The sequence below is a fragment of the Liolophura sinensis genome, chromosome 1, assembly GCF_032854445.1.
Source record: "Liolophura sinensis isolate JHLJ2023 chromosome 1, CUHK_Ljap_v2, whole genome shotgun sequence".
NCBI lineage: Eukaryota > Metazoa > Mollusca > Polyplacophora > Chitonida > Chitonidae > Liolophura > Liolophura sinensis.
In genome coordinates, this window is record NC_088295.1 from 56,412,489 (window position 1) to 56,430,902 (window position 18,414).

An 18,414-nucleotide genomic window follows, 5' to 3' on the forward strand; every position below is an offset into this window, starting at 1 on the left:
CAAAGGTTAGTGGTTTATGTGGGGCTCTACGGTTTCCTTCACCCATAAAACTGACTTAAAAGAATCGTAACATTCAAAAAGTCTTGAGTATTACGTTAGTCAATAATGAAATAATTAAATAAATAAATACATAGGTCTGGGTTTATTCTTTTGATTGCTATTAAATGTCATACTCAAAAATGTTTTGTTTGAGGATGTATGTCAGTTTTATTGGTGGAAGACTCCAGAGGGACCGGGATAAACCACCTACCTTTGGCTAGGTACTAACAAACTATCCATCATGTGACCTATACAGACAGGCATATTGCATACCATAGTGAAAGGAAACAAGTGGTCCACAACAAGTCGTTGCCATCAAAACCCAATGATCCCTGATAGCGGGTGAATCGGCAAATTCCATGTCCAAGAATGAGCCTTGCTTTAGTGGCTGTTGGTAACTGTTTTATTACCAACAAGATGATCTATCATTAAACATTTTGCAATCTGCATGGTACGACTACACTGCTCCTATTTTATTTTGTCTTATTAGCGTACCATTTAGTCCCTCTTTTAAATTATAGATATCTCGAGTTGTACTTTCCAAAGAGAGGCTGTTATTTGGCAACGTGGTCTCCAATGACGTCATGGTGGGTTGGTATGTCGTTGCTGAAAAACAAAAGAAAGTTGTCACTGTACCTAAACGGGGCCTTTGGTGTCAAACTGCCTTAAAAGTTATGAAAAATACTGCTTACGTAACCCTGAAAATTATACGTTTTATTGTCGAATTTTGCGTTGTCTTTGAGTAATACAAGGGTGATCTAGGAGTAAATTCGCACTGGTTGACTGAAATAGCTGAGTATAAATTATTAGAAACAGACATCGTTGAAAGCAGATCTGGCATCCACTCGGATGGCATTGATGTTGTTTTCATCACATTTATTTATTTATTCGACCGTAATACTCAAGAGGTCAGTTTCATGGGTGGGGGAAGCAGGAGTGGCTGTGCAAAACCACCCACCCTGGTCATTTGACTGATTAACACTCCTAAATGTTACCTAGAGATATGTACATCACATTGGATGGAAAACAAGTGGTCTTCAACCAACGTTAGGTTGTAGAAACGAGTGTCTTATTGTCACCAATCTCCCATGAACATTGAAAGCAGTGGAATCTACAAATTCCCTGTTCAAGGCTAGATTTGAACACACAGTTGACAAGAGTGAAAAGCATGCTCCTTAATTAACCACTCGGCCAAAGAATGTTTCCCTTTGACGCTACATGCAAGACGCTGGTTGGAGCGATTCAAATCGTTCTTACCAGCCTTGAGTGATTGCTGTCACGGATAGAATAATTTGGTTAAATTTATCTCAAAAACTTAAGGTAAAAGGACGGTAACACAAAACATTCTATACCAAACTGCTGTGCACATGATATTTTAATAGGGAACTTAATTAATTTGGGTTCACGTTGTGCATGCAGTCTGTGGGCAAGACATTGACATCGTATACTGAGTACAAGAAACAATGGTCGATGGATTTTGTACTTTGATATTTATACCCTATTTATCATAGTATTTTGTGTTGGTCTTACAGAGCCCTGTAGGTGCAGCTGAGCAGTATGCAGGTATGCAGGAATTATTGCATAATTGCATTTTATCGTCTACCAATGCTACAGGAAACTCATTTTTAAGAATGTTCATTGTTTCGTTTTTATTCAGCTATAAAAAAAGCTATACAATATGCTTGCCCCAAATAAACCAAATAAGTTGTAGTTGTCCAAACAACAGAAAAAGTCTAAATTTCGATACCAGAAGCGGAAATCTAACTTACCGTTTGCCTTTATTGAAGACGATTCTTCTGATCCTCCTGTCAAACCTACTGAGACTGTTGTTGTTGCAAGAGGAGGGCAAGTCCCTGACAACAATAACAGTCAATAATTTATACATAAAGGAAATTAAATCCGCACGGAAGTTTACTAGGTTATGAGAAAAAATTAATAGTTCAAAAATATGAAATTCTCACTGGAAACAACTGGAAAGAAGCTAAACGAAGAATGCAACAATTGTACCGAATCTCAGTAGCACAAAGTATTTGTTTACGACCAACGTGATATATCTTAATCCAATAGTTTTATAACGTTAAAAGTATATCACTTCCAACAATAAAAGTGAACAAGCGATACAACTTCCTGGCAACAATAACAATCAACAACTGACACGAAAAGGAAATTAAATATAGACGGAAGTTTACTAGGTTATGAGAAAAAGGAAAAAAACAAACATCTTAAATTCTCAATATAAATAAGCTAAATGACGATTCCCACGAAGGTCACAGTCACAATTTGTTGACTTCAGTCGCCCGAAGTACTTTATGTTACGCCCAACGTGATATTTCATAATCCAACCATGGCGAGATTCAATGCTTTTAAAACGTTGAAATACACATCCAGATCATTCTGCTGATGTCAAAAGTTTTGAGCACCTAAGTACCACTCGCCATTAATATGGACCTTTGTCGATGACACAAATCTTACAATGCTACCAGTAATAGAGAAGCAGCCGTTTCCTTCAAACGACGGCGGAAAGCAATGGTTTATTTTGGGGTATGTTGTTTTCGTGATATTTGGTCATTAATGCGTGTAATTAACTTGTTATGTGGTATACAAATGCAATCAACACCCTGGCACTGTTATACCTAATTCTGCTTTGGTGCCTTAGGAGTTCTCCAAATGTGCTACTTTTTAAGCACTTCCATGAACTGTTACAATAATGTCCTGTTAGAGATAAGTTGAGTTTCACTGGTCATATGTGATGATTTGTCATCTATTACGATGTCGTTGTTGCTCCAGTTTTATTCCGCATTCTGAGCTGTTTGTAATGCAGCTTGTATGCATTGTATGATAATAACACAAGGGAAGCGACAAATTTTTTTTATCAACATAATTCATAGGCTTGCTGATTACACGTACCAGAAGAAGTGCACGTATACGTGATGGATCGCACGCTGCTCTGGGTAGACCCGGGCTGGGTGAGATTACATGGATGCCCTATGAGTTTCCAAACAGCAGAATGAAGATCACACTCGCTTTGATCAGTGCAGTTTGTCTGTAACTCCTGACGGTCATCGTTTACATCTCTTACCCAGCTACATCGACTTGTGTTGCGCTGACAACATCGGTCAGGCACAACCCTGGATATAAGATATGAACAAACTTGGTCGCTTGGATCATACTGGTAGTACCTGACCTCTGTTATACAGATCTCTTCCAACTCGTCACACTCTAACATGTTGTGTGTCTGAGTAAATGTTGATGGTCCGTGACATGCGTCCGAGGTTTTCACTGAAAAAGATATAAACATAGGGTAAATCTAGGTATGATTCTATGCCAAAGAAAAACATATACGAACAAATCATGCAAGAATAGTGTGTATAGCCGGCATGAGGTGGCATCACCTTAACCTATAGCTAATTAGTCCAACAGGCATGGTCCTATAATAAACTACCGGGCAAAAGAAACGTATAACCTTGTTCAGCACCACAAGAAAGAGAAAGAAAGACAGACAGTATCAACATGATAAGCATTATATTGCAATAAACCATTTTCCAAGTTCTGTTCAAAAATTGAAAGCCATATGGATATTACACTTGCTGTCAGGCCGAGTAAAGAAGGCATGGGGTAAATCTGAAAAATTACACAAATGCAAGTAAAGGGACTCCCTTAAAAAGGTGTACCTAATGTCCTATCATGTCATAGGACAGATCGTTGGTAGCGTGTGTGAGCACCCATTGCATCAATTAAAGCCAAAAAACGTCTCCTCATGGAAGTTGTCAGCCGCCGGATGACGTCATCAGGAATTCTGTCCAACTCCTCAAATAAAGCCTGTTCGAGCTGTTGCCTGTTTTGTGGGGGAGGGACGCGTTGTCTCAGACGTCGATCAAGATGATCCCACAAATGCTCTAAGGGATTCATGTCTGGCGATCGTGCTGGCCAAGGCAGTATGTTGACATCAATGGTGTCCAGATAATTTAGTACAACTTTGGCGGTATGAGGTCGTGCATTGTCCTGCTGCAAAAGGATACCCCTATGCTGTTGATGTACGAATGGCACCACAACAGGTTCCAATATTTCATCTCGGTATCTTTGGCCAGTCAGATTTCCCTGGATGATGACCAATCTCGTTCTCACCTGTCCACAAATTCCGCCCCATACAAGCACCCAACCAGCACCAAAAGGGTGGACATTCTGAATGCAGTTTTGTGCCAATCGCTCTCCCCTGCGTCGATACACACGAATTCGACCATCATTTCTGAAGAGGTTATATCGGCTTTTATCAGTGAACAGCACCCTTTCCCAGTCTCGTCGCTGCCATCGAAGTACAACTCTTGCCCAACGCAACCTGTTTTGACGGTGTAGAGGAGTCAATGCCATTCCACGGAAGGGGCGATAGGCTCTGATACCACTTACGCGGAGTCGTCGTAAGACTGTGCGTCTGCTGATGGGGTGTCCCAGTGCCGTTTCCGCCGTTTCCGCCGTTGACGTCGCCGTCACAAACCGGTTACGCAGGTGGATTGTGCAGATGTACCGGTCTTCGCCAGGCGTTGTAACACTTGGCCTGCCCGATCTTGGACGATCTTGTGTCCTGCCTGTTAGGCGGTAACAACCCAACAGTCTGCTGATGGTGGCTTGACTGCAATTGAATGTTCTGGCAATGTGGTGTTGGCTGGCCCCAATGTTGGCCATACCAGTGGCTCTGTCACGTTTTGCTTGTGTGAGTCTCGGCATCTGTTAGATGTTTTTTATGGTATTGCACCCTTACCATGTGCTACATCGGTATTTATACGGCGGTCATTATCGAGAATTTTCAACAGGGCCCGAAACTCTGTTTTTCCGATTTTTCATGATGTCTTACACCAGTTTCAATGAATCTCGTTAAAAAGTGACGTGTACACAGGGTGCTTATGTGCAAACGTATTCGCACAACGTTAAAACTTATTCAACTTATTTTTCCATAGAAAAAACTGCATTTAAAAGTTATACGTTTCTTTTGCCCGGTAGTTTATATGAGTGAAATATTTCTAAGTACGGCACAAAACACCAGTCAAAAAATAAATTCCATAGCACATACATTGGTATTATTACATCACACGGCAATTTTTATTAGGTTACGCAGGGATATTACATAACACGGCAATTTGTACTACATTAAATGGTGGGTGTTACATAACACGGCAATTCGTACTACATTAAATAGTGGATGTTACATTGATGGTGTATTATTACATAGCCTCACCATATAACGCTGGCAGCCGTCGTTTAAGGAAATATTCTTGAGTACCGCGGAAAACACCCATAAATACATATTAAAACACAGCGTGGTGTAACAGGTTCGTCACGCGCACAGATGAAGGGCGGTGTTTATCTCTCAGCCTTGTCCCATACTCGTTTTGGTCATCAATGGAATTTTCTTCAGAACCATTTAACTATTTAACAAAGCAAACTCTCTGTTTTTTTTTTCTTTTTTTGACTCTTCAGTCGCGTAAGCTTGTATTTCATTTCCTTTGACTATTTACAAAGTGTTTTATAACTTTTGTCACTGGTCATAGCCTTAGGACGGAACAGGGTGGACATGCCTAGGTGAATACATACATGTATAATATTGCTACATTTAGTATACTTCTTCAGAACTCGCTTCATGTTAGCGTTCTGTGTGTAGTGTTGTACGGCATATATACGTTTGTAAAGAGTGCCCTACTTAAATTCTAAAACAATGTACCTGTATGCACACGGACTGGGTTTGGTAACGTCTACACAGTATAGTTACACTTACCTACGACTTGGCCGATCCATTTATGATCAGCGTGAGATCGTGTACATATTTATCACCATTCAGAGAAAATTCTATTGATGTGATTTGTTAAAATGCCAAACAGACAAAACCGAATATGAGTGGGTACATCGGTTTCATATACTCCCGCAATCAAGGCCTAAGGCGTGGAATGTATCCGCAGAGTCAAGGCAAAACGAGCAGATGCAAAATGTAAACAAAAAGGGAGACAACTTTGCACAAAATTCGTCCGTTAATTTTTTTATTCGCTTCGCCTCGGAAAAATATTATCGACCTCAGCCAAATATTTACCCGTGTACCCCCCCCCCAAAGGCCGTCATATAGCTAATAATATATACACATGTATGCATATTGTGTCACGCACCTTTTAAAACACTTACCTTCAACATCTACAGAACATACTTGCAGTCCAGCTGTCAGAATCGTCAGGAAGATTGGCATATACATGGATGGTTGCCCTCTAATACGGCACATTTTAAAGTTTCCACATCTGTTCACCCCGAAGAAAAGATACAAGTCGTTGGAATGAACGTAAACGGCGAATGTATACGTATTAGCTAGTAATCAGGACGACTGCCTGAACACCTGCGTAATCCAAAAAACAAAGAGTTATACATCAAGAAGGGTTTGTCATCACCCCATCTCCGTCAGAAGTACAATTACAGGTCCTCGTAAGACAACAGAAGACTCAGCTAAAAGTGCCTCCACCCTCCACCCTCTAGTGTATCACTGGCGACTGTGATCTGTGTAATTTCAGATCGTGGTCCCTGTGACAAATCCCGTCCCCCTCAGTGATCTGTTACTACTGCTTTTCAGGAGGTAGAGCTTAATAAAGAGTCTAGCATGTGAGTGCAGCTAAATGCTAGAACACCCACGTCTTTTATCTACACAAACTCGCATATGTATGGAAGCCGGATGCTCCCAGGCTGTCTTTCCTATACACTTTCCCCAAACCAGGAATATCGACATCTGTGCGACACTACGAGATTTAGTTAAGAGTTATGGAGTCCAAAGAATGAGGACAACGCCACATTGTAAAAACTTTCCATAGACATTCCAGCGACATTTAGTCCGGAATATCGTAGTCTGAATCTGGCATTGTCAACTGAATTTGTGCCCTCTTCCAAATCCCGTTTACTCCTTCATTTATCCACCAAATCTTGTCGGATTTTCGACCACATCTCGTATAATGGATTGGTTGTCGACTTAATCATGACTTTAAAGTGAACATAAAACATGGTTGAAAGCGCGACATTTAGAGGAATGACTCCTTCTGGAACCAGATCGACACTGAATGTCATCTAAATCTCGAAATGTACACTACAACTCCAACTTTACATCATTTTTAACTTTCTATTAACCAGTTTTCTAATCTGAAAAAAAGTAAGACATTCTGGCGAAATTTGGAGGACAGCGCGAGATTCGAACGAGATTCTGTCGTGATTTCTTGTCCTCTGAGATGAATTCGTGATCTTATTTCAGAGCAAGCCATTCCTGTACATCTCGTTTTATTCATCAAAATACGCCGTAAAATTTGGGTTCATCTTGCAAGCTAGAATGTACATGTATAATGTCCCAATTTCTAACTCGAGCTCAAATTTAAGCTTGGAAAATCAAATCATTTATTTTGAGGAGATTGCAACATTTGGACAACCTGAAGACGAAATGCGATATTCTGACAAGATTAAGTGGAGAGTCGATGTGTTCTGCGAGATATGGTCGAGGATTGGTCGAGGTTTGGTGGAAAAGTGAAAAAATCAGGAGATCAAGTGAAAAGAGATATTCCACTGAATATCGTTGGAGTCTCGTTCGGATTTGATCAGAATGAGATGTTGAGGTTTTCATCTCGACTAAATCTTCTTTAAATTTCGCCCCCGTGGGGTTTCCGGGGTGATAAGAATAGGACCTCAGCCCTCTAGGCAAGCTTGTCGTAAAAGTCGACTAACCTAGAGCTCTCCTGTGTGAGCCCGGTGAATAGAATAGGCTCACATCTTCTCGGTTGTGTGAGAGGCAACCAGGGAGCGACCTGTTTGCCGTGGGTTGCGACCCGTAATCTACGAGGACGGGATCCTGGTGGCTGAGGGTGTCTTGATCTTACGAGATCCTCACGCCCAACACGTCACTTTGGCCCTTACTTGGGGAGAGACGGGAGGTCGGATGGGCCCGTTCCGATCAATCGGCTTGGTCATGTCTTGCCTCTGCGTGGTCCCAATTGCTTCAATAACAGCACATCATTTAGCGAACAAATCTTTTTTTGAAATATCGTTTGCGGGACTACGTTTTGAGGCGGTGGCTCTTGGGTCAATCGAGTAGATTGACATTAACCTTTGGTATAAATCAATCTGTTCGAGTATACCTCATATGGAATCCTTGGTGTCCTTCCTGCTGGGTATTCCCAGGTTCAGGCATCGCTCTTGTTGGCACTCCGTGGTGGGTGGGGAACATATGGGGTGAAATTTATATCTATATGTCATGTCTACATTAAAACCTACTTTAAATATTCCGAATATATCTAATAGATATAATAGGAGTTGTCTGACTCACTGGATAACGAACAGAGCAGTTGGCCGGCTTTCATTGTTCTCTCAACTAAGAGTGAACAAAAGCCGGCTTCAAAAATTCACCTGTTTCTTTTGCAAAGGGCTCTCCAGGGCACAGCTGGAACTTTAAAAAACGTTAAAAAACTTAGATCCGGAGACATTCTCATTGAATGTTTCCGGCAACAACAGTCAAAAAATTTACTTAAATTAAATAAAATATCTGACATATCTGTTTTCACATCCCCTCACCATTCCCTGAACAGCTGTCAGGAAATCATTCGTGACAGGGATGGTGATATAGCTGACCTGACTGAGGAAGAAATCTGCCAAGAACTAAATTCACAGGGTGTTACCAGAGTGAAACGCTTCGTTACGAAGAAATCTGGTAACCTCTTTAAACTTAATACATACCTGCTTACCTTTAACACTACCTCCCTTCCGTCTCATATCTACGTTGGCCCGTATAGGGTTAATGTGGATTTATATATCCCCAATCCTACACGTTGTTTTAATTGCCAACGATTTGGTCATGGCAAGGGACAATGTAAGAACAAACTCATTTGCTTCAGATGCGGCAGTGAAGGGCATGATGGTTTCGACTGTAGCTACACAGTTAAGTGTTGCAACTCCAGTGAAGATCACATGACGTCCTCAAGGGACTGTCCGCTTTTCGTTAAGGAAAAGCAAATTATCAACTTGAAAATTAAAAACAATATCTTCTATCAGGACGCCTGGAAATTAGCCTCACTGTCTAATACTTCTCTACCGACTTCGTTTGCCAATGTGGTCAAGCGAGTAGCAACTGTTGCTACTCAAACCTCTTGGACTTGGCCCATTGGAAACGACAAACCTAGTTATGTTTCTGTGCAACTTCCGTCTCAACCTTCATTTAGTTCTTCCTCAACTCAAACTCCTTCAAAAGAACAAATAAAAACAGTAAATAGTATAGAACACCCTGGTAAACCAGCTGAGCCCAATTGCCCTAAAAATGACAAAAATAAGTCCAAAAGTCAATCTCAAAATAATAATAAAATAACTAATAAACCTGGTGGCCCCACAGAGCGTCCCTCTAAGGCCACTATGGATCCTATACAAACTTTCAATAAGTTTGGTTCGTTGGAGGACGTTGGTCCTTCAACATCAGATACGGAGGTGATGGATATATCACCCGCATCAGGGAGATCTTCCAGCCCATCTCCACGAAAGGGTCGTCCTCGGTCCAAACATAAAGCAAAATCTCCTATAGGTCTCACCCCATAATGGCGATATATGACAAAATTATACAGTGGAATTGTCGAGGCCTGAAGGTAAATTTTATTGAAATAACACAGCTTTTCAATCATTAAATCCTGCCCTGTGTCTTCAAGAAACTCACCTGAAGACATCTGACAAAGACAAAATAACTCTTAAAAATTACTCATTATACAGTGCGTACTCGAATGAAGAAGATCGACCTGCAGGCGGCTCCTCTATCTTCGTCAATAACAATGTTATTCACAGCCCTGTTACTCTGGATACAGAGCTTCAGGCTGTGGCTGTTCGTGTTTCACTATGTGAAACAATCACATTATGTTCAGTGTATATTCCCCCGAACATTTCTTTGTCAGCTTTGCAGTTACATAATTTAAAACAACAGTTGCCAACACCTTTTATACTTATGGGAGATTTTAATTCCCATAACCCCCTATGGGGCAGTAACAACATAAATGATAAGGGCAAGATAGTAGAAAACTTCTTATCTAACGAAGAACTGTGTTATTTCAATGGTGGTTCTAATACCTATTTACATCCAGGTAATGGCGCTTATTCTGCTATCGATCTCACTATCACAGATCCATCACTTCTCCCGGATTTTTCTTGGAAGGTTTATGACGATCTTTGTGGTAGTGACCATTTTCCTATAATCCTAGAACATAACACTTCTAATTCTTTAGAACGTGTAGCTAGATGGAAATTCGATAAAGCGGATTGGATCGCATTTGAGATGTTTTGTGAGGCTGATATCACCTCAGAGACTCTCACTGGAGCAGATGGTCCTATGTTAAAATTTAATCAGCTTGTTTTAGAAGCCGCTGACAGAACTATCCCTAAGACCTCGAAAAATCCCAAATCCAAAAGTAAACCCTGGTACGACAATGACTGTCGTAAAGCCATAAAGGACCGTAAAAGGGCTGAACGCAGATTTAATCTTTGTCCTACTGATAATAATTTAAACCAGGTTCGTAAATTTAGAGCTAAGGCTCGTCGATTACTCAAGTCCAAGAGACGATCTTGTTGGCGGAACTTTGTTTCGGGCATTACGTCAAAAACACCCATGCGTAAGGTCTGGAACATGGTTCAGAAACTTAAGGGTAAAAATAATAAAGCCAAAGTCCAGCATTTGAAAGATGGAGATAATATATTAACCTCTCCATCCGATATAGCAAATAAATTAGCTGAGACAATTTCCAAGAAATCTTCTTCTGAGAACTATACTAAAAAATTCCAACATATTAAAAACCAGAAGGAGAAAACTAAATTGCCCTTTTCTTCTAAAAATTTAGAAGATTATAATTGTCCTTTTAATATCGAGGAACTTAAAACTACATTAAAAAAGGCCCACGATACTGCCTGTGGTCCCGATGACGCATATTATAAGTTTCTGAACCATTTACCACCTGAGCCACTACGGTCCCATAGCTCTTACCAACTGTGTCTGTAAGACTATGGAACGGATGATTCATGATAGACTTGTTTGGTTTCTTGAAACCAACAAGCTTTTATCTAACATTCAATGTGGTTTTCGTCAAGGTCGATCTACTTTAGATCACCTTGTTTCTATTTGAAACTTTTATTCGTAATGGTTTTGTTAATAATGAACATGTGGTGTCCATATTTTTTGACCTTGAAAAGGCCTTCGACACCACATGGAAATATGGTATTTTAAAAGACCTCGCGGATATGGGTCTTAAAGGTCGTTTACCTTTATTTATATCTCAATTTTTATCCGATCGTCAGTTTAAGGTACGGGTTGGGTCCACTCTTTCTGACTCTTATGAGCAGGAAATGGGTGTACCCCAGGGCAGCATTCTATCACCAACTCTGTTCAGCATAAAAATAAATAGCCTAGCAAAAACATTAACATCTGGCACAGAGGGTTCTTTATACGAGGAGGATTTCCTTATATGCTACCGAGCTAAGAATATGAATAATATCGAACGTCAGTTGCAGCTTTGTCTCAATAAAATCGAGAAATGGGCAACTGAAAACGGTTTTAGATTTTCAACGTCTAAATCCGTCGGTATGCATTTTTGTAGTAAACGGAAACTTCATCTTGACCCTGAGCTTAATTTTTGTGGTGAACAGATTAAAATTGTTGGAGAAACAAAATTTTTAGGTATAATATTTGATAGTAAACTATCTTTTATACCTCATATAAAAATGCTTAAGGCTAAATGTACAAAGGCTCTCGATATAATTAAGGTCGTGTCTAGCACCGATTGGGGTGCTGACCGATCAGTTTTACTAAATTTATATCGTTCTCTGATGAGGTCTAAATTGGACTATGGATCCACGGTTCCGCTAGGAAGTCGTATATTAAAATGTTGGATCCTGTCCATTATCAAGGTTTGAGGCTCAGCCTTGGTGCTTTTAGAACCTCACCAGTAGAAAGTTTATACGTGGAGGCAAATGAGCCTTTTTTATATCACCAACGTATAAAACTTAGCCTTCAATATGCTACAAAGCTTAAAGCACATCCAACAAACCCTGCCCACGACTGTGTTTTCAATCCATTATATGTAGACAAATATACTAAATGTCCTAACAAGATCCCTTCGTTCGGTCTTCCCATACGGGACCATATTGTGGGAGCTAACATCAAGCTGGAGGATATAGCTCCAGTGTCTTTTCCGGAGTCTCCTCCATGGCTTCTCCCACAACCTAAACTAATATTTGATCTACGTAAATATATTAAATCAAGTACAAATCCTCTTATAATTCAGGAAAGTTTAGCTGAAATCAAGGCTGATTATATGGATTATAAATTTATATATACTGACGGGTCAAAGGATGGGGACAGAGTTGCGGCTGCGGCTGTCTTAGAGCAGCGGGTCACTTCTCTTCGTCTGCCACCTTCATCTTCTATCTTTTCTGCAGAGGCCAGGGCTATACTCCTGGCATTATCATATGTTTCCTCTGGGCATGCCCAGAGGGCAGTGATATGTAGCGACTCGTTGTCTTGCCTTTTGGCGATTCAGAATAATAAATTTAAAAATCCATTGATATTTGAGATCATAACCAAACACCGAAAATTAATTAAAAGAGGTAAAGATATTATATGCTGTTGGATACCAAGTCACACTGGTATCGATGAAACACATTCGTGGACAGGTAAGCGAAAGCTGCCCTATATAAACCTGTATGTCGGGTTAAAATTCCTTATACTGACGTGAAGTGTAATATTCTTAAATATATTCGTCGCCTTTGGCAGGGTGAATGGGACTTGCAGATCCATAATAAACTGCATGCTATTCATCCTGTCATTGGCTACAATAATTATACTTGCGAAAAGTCTCGTGGAGACCAAGTAGTCTTAACAAGGTGTCGTGTTGGGCATTCTCGTCAAACGCACAATTTCATACTAGATGGGAGCAGTGCTCCCGAGTGCGTTGGATGCGATGCCCAATGTGGCATCAAACATATCTTGGTTGACTGTGTAGACTTTGCCCACGTTCGACAGAGATTCTACACGGTCGACTCTATATATGAATTGACAACATCGCTGGCGATGTTGTCATCAATTATTTGAAGGCCATTGGCCTGTATCATAACATATAATTTATTAATATATAAATATTTATCTATAAAGTTATATATACATTTCTTTTTATATTATTTTTAAAATATGAGGGTTTTCGAGTTTTAACTGTTTTTGGTTATTCTAATCTGGTTTTAAACATGTCCAAACATTTGTTTCCATTTTTAATGTTCTCACCACCATATCGGAAACCTCATCAGTCTCGTGTTTCGACCTTGCTGTCGCCACGATATGGCTGGAATATTGCCGATGTGGCGTTAAACCATAATCATTCATTTATTCATTCTTTAAATTTCGTAGTGTCGTTTGAACATCGCGGTTTCTGGTTTAAAGCAAATTTGCGAAGGAAGTCAAACATGAAAGTGACCCCCTGGAGCGGCTGTAACAAGAACAAATCTTCTTATTCCCTGTATAACCTCGCGAAACACTCTAACCCGAAGTCGTAGAGACCGGTAAACGAATGTTAGCCAAACATCTGGCAAGGCGTAGGTGGATTTATGTGTTTTCGCTCTCGTCTTTAAAGTTTATCTCAAATAATTTCAGTCGGGTATGGAGGAGCCGTTTAATAACAAAAACACTGATGTTTAGCCATGGTACTAAGGGGTTCCAAAGTTGCCAATCTTTACGCATTGACATGAGCAGTTAGAATAAAACTCTAAATGCTCTTTTACTGAGCATAGATGTCAGAGAAGAACCCGCATTTGCAAGTACTCGAGCCATTTTAGAGCGTCTTGACGTGGAATTACTATGTCGACATGGAAAAGACGGGAGTTTAGGTATTGGTTGATGGAAAAATGCCAAACGAAACTTTTATTTGCAGCTAAATGGAACTTAATAAGTCCCTGGGGACAGATGTTAAATATATTTAGTTAAACAAGGGTGAAAAAAGTAAATTTAAGGCACGATTATCATCTCAGAGACACCAAATTAAAGACACCATTTTTTGAAGCCACCGGAAAAGAGCGGTTCTCGTGATGTTGCCGAGCTTTCCAGCAACAAATGGAAACCAACCGTATTTCATAACAGTCGAACTCCACATCTGCGATCAGCGTAGGTTACGCAGTTGTATATCCATGTACTTTCGGAGACAATGCCTATTCGATTGGGATATATGGTTGTGCTAAAACAGCTGTGCACTGACTTATACTATCAAAAGACTGAGAATATAGACTGACATTTAAACATATGTGGGCTTCATCTTAATGACCAAACTATTCCATAATATACAATAACGTGGTAATCTAGTGGATATATATCTTTGTCCCCACATCATCCTTGATTCTCGGTTGCTAGGGTCTGATCAGGCGGGTTAAAATGTGGACATAAACTTGTCAGAGCTACAAGCCATACCTACAAGTGTTAAAATTCACACCCATAGTTTAAATCCCCATGTACCTTTCTCATCGCGCACATAACTGATAATATCTACACTGAAGAAAACAAACTACAGGCTTTTGGCCACCTTTTATAATACTTGTTGTATGCAGGCACACACCCATGTTAAAACACTTACCTTCATCATCGGCGGAACATTCACACAGTTCCGCTCTGATAGCTACGATGAAAATATCAAGGTATGCGGATCGTTGACTTGTGACTAGGAACTTCTCGACCTGCTACACCTGTTCTTTCAGCTGAAGGACATCTTATAAGATGTGATGTCAAAGATGTAAAGAATCAGTTAGAGATCAATGTAGGCATGATGATTCGTTGATTTTCCATTTTCATACGGTAATTTTTCACCAGTATATAAGTCTTTAAGGTGATCAGACACACGCCATGGTATGAAGACAGCACGATATGCATGTACTCCTGTCTGCCTTTATACAAACCGCAAACTTCCTCATTGCGCGGCAAATGTGTGGGCTATTACATTTTGACTTCGTAGGTGGGGAGGGGGGGGGGGGAGGGCTTCACAAATTGTTTCGTAGGTAGTATTAAATACGGCTACACAATACCGGTGAACAACGCGATCTCACCGCAGGCAAATCTAGAACACTCAGTTATATCACTTTTATTTACATTAGTCTATTTACAGTTAGACTAAAACTTTGACTGTGACATGAAGCCAGATCTCACCGGGTATGACCGACTATTTGCCACCTATCACACTGTCGTTACTGCTCTTGTTTTTAAGCTATGTGGTGTAGTCGTTTATGTGGCTGTTTGGTATAATAATGTACATAGCTCAGTGTCCTGGGGTGTTGTACACAAAGTTACATGTTCTTGTATAAAACTGACATGTGCGTAACATGAATTCATGTTACTCAAATCAACTAAAGGGATCGATTCGTCTTACTCTAAAATAGAGCTATGTATAACTGTACAATTGCCAAATAAATGCTGGCCGTTGTCGTAGAAATATTCTCGAGAACGGTATAAAACACCAACCAAATGAATAAATAAATATAGCCAAATATCTTTTGTACTACGGCCAGACATTTATTAAAATGCTCTATTGCCTCTGACCTATATGTAACAAGCATACAGTGTATATAGGTTTATACGGTTAACCATGTACATATGGGAAGGGAATTGCTGCACGTGCCTTATACTGCCTATGTCCTGGCTAGTTGACTATAAATTATCAGCACATCTATTTATACGCTTTTGTTACGAGGTACCCTAATGGGGCTGTATATGGACATTGAGAAAGAAGATCCGGTTAGACTTTAAGAAGTATATGACGTTAGCATTTCTGAGTACACAGCAAGGATTTTACGAGATAACTATGTTGCCTTTAGAGCCGACATCCTATAACATGATGACTAGACCATAATCTTGTTTTCTTGATCTTGTTACGAAAGAGTTGGCGTTGGTTATTACTGGTGGAAGGGCAAGTTTGTATTTATACACCGTTGTGGGATTGTCGTTATCAATTCCCCTACAGAAGGACTTTGTCACCAGTTTTGTTTTCCGCATAAACAAATAAATAAATAATCTCTAGCTCCATGAATTATCATACGAAAAGGCGGATTTAAATTTATTATGAAGATGCATCACGGAAACGGGAAGTTTTTCAAATTCAAACACAAAAAGATATTTTTAAGTTAGCCTATACGATATCCTTTAGATTTAAGGTTGTAGAAAGCGGGAGTTCTCAGAATAAACCACTGAGCTGTGGCAAGTTACTGATGGACTTTTTCACGCGTAAGGTAAAGGTATGCACACAGTGCATGAAACTTGCGTGACAGCCAAATAAAAACAGTACAAACCTAGCGATATCTCGTCGGTGTGACCCGAAGCTAGGCTCAGTAGTTACAAATGGTATCAGGTATGATTTGATCTCGGGATTTCTGCCTTCGAGGAAGTTTATACCACTCGACAACCGTAGTGCAGTCAACTCCATACGACGTGTTAATATATTTCATATAGCCTATACTAAACATTCGAAAAAAAATAAATAAGTGTGAATATTTTTAAATACTTTCTTTATTATTATAATTACACAAAAGCTGTTTTGATGCCCCTTTGAAAATCTAACATTTCATATTATGACGTAATGTAACTAATTACGGTAAATTACGGTACGATGTATTTCTTTTCATATTTTTGTCACACGTGCGTCAGAGGTGTAATATATGTGACCTAAAGAACATATAACAGCTGGCACATTATATGGTAGATGAGCCTGTAATCAATAATCCATTCGACAATGTGCGGGATGAATGTACCTCATTCTGGCAGGTTATTTACTGTGTGATAACACAAACATGTACGGTATATTAGTACAAGAGTATAGTTGGTGAGTGGGGAGTTCTTTTAAGTGAATCACAAGTACATGCGCGCATCACTGTAAAGCGTTCACGTTTATTAACTTGCATTTAAAAATGCTAATTTACCTGCTCGACAACTGTCACTGTATAATCCATTCTATCACAGAAGTTTATAACGCTAGTATGGAAGCCGGATAAAACCATTATCGTACCATCCATTCATCGCTCCATCGATCCATCACTCAGTGTTAGGTATCCCTTAGTTTTCCCGCATTCCATCTCTTATCCCCTGATGTTACATCTGATTGATCTGTTAATTTACATGGTTATTCTGTAACGTAATAATCGATAACGGCGAGTTTTATGAGTGGAGGAAACCTGATTGCCAGGGTTCAGTAAACCACCAGCATTTCGACATGCATACATGCACTCCCTATTGGTGGAGGACGAGTGGTCTTCAACAAAGGTATACTGCGCAAGCGTTCACAGGTGACTCGTTTTTGTCATTAATTAAGGCTACAAACAAATCTTGGGTCAGGGGAATCCACAAATTCCTCGTCCAAGGTCGGGATTGAACACGCACCTCGTGCATGTGTTTTTACAACGGATGGTCACACATCTTAACCACTCGGCCACGCCTTATGTGCTACGTAAGTCGCCAGTTACACTTTCATAGTCATTGGGAGGTGACCTTGACCTTGGCAGGTCATTAAAACCTAAGTATGGATTTCACAATTGCCCTTACAAGACAACACAGTTTGCTATTTTTCTGGGAATCAAACTTTTAGACATTATTCCCTATTATAACTGGCCCTTGCTTTGTGTAAAATAATTCTCCAACATCAAACTAGAATGAACGATTTACCCTTCGTTGAGTTGGCGATGTTGAGTAATAAGGCCCCTATATAGCCATCTTCTCTTCCCAAATAATTAGTTTCCTGAAAGAGTCACTTCACGTGAGCTTTAAGTTTAAAGTTGAAACTGTTCCAAACGTAAAGACATCTTTATCATTGACATAGACGGTCTGCTTTTTTATTTTGCGCTTGTTCTCCTTTTACAGCAAATGAGGTTTTTATCAATTAGTGTCCTATATCAGTCAAATAATATACAAGAACATGTATAAGTTGAAGGTCGACTGGAAAAAAATCTCATCAAGGTGATCATTACCACAACAACACAGGCCTAGCAATGCCTCGATCTGGCACCAGGGGTCTGTAGGTAGCCTACACTGGCTGCAAACTAGAACCTCTTGTGCTACAATAAGGAATCGTAGTAGTCCCGCAGTTAAAGATTCACTTCTTTGGCTGACACGTTCAACACTGTTGCTAAGCCTGATTGGATTTTGTCTCGTCCAGTTTAACAAAACCGTGACGTTAAATAACTGGCAATAATGATAATCATTTTGGAAGAAGGAAAGTATCTGACATCTACACAAAAAAAAATTAAAATGTAGTCCCGTACACATTTTTTCTCCATCCCAACCTTCTTTTAACACCAACATGTTAACGGCAAGCACAAAAAGCTCAAGTCTTTATT

General features: G+C 39.9%; 1 long non-coding RNA gene across 1 annotated transcript; it reads right to left on the minus strand.

Annotated features, from left to right (window-relative positions):
* Positions 1–1,808: 1,808 nt before the first annotated feature.
* LOC135461381 (uncharacterized) lies at positions 1,809–14,979 on the minus strand. Its single transcript, XR_010443354.1, has 4 exons — positions 14,676–14,979; positions 6,205–6,409; positions 2,947–3,318; positions 1,809–1,892 (listed from the first exon to the last, which is right to left on the minus strand). It is a non-coding gene; the product is annotated as an uncharacterized LOC135461381 (long non-coding RNA).
* Between the last annotated feature and the right edge of the window lie 3,435 nt (positions 14,980–18,414).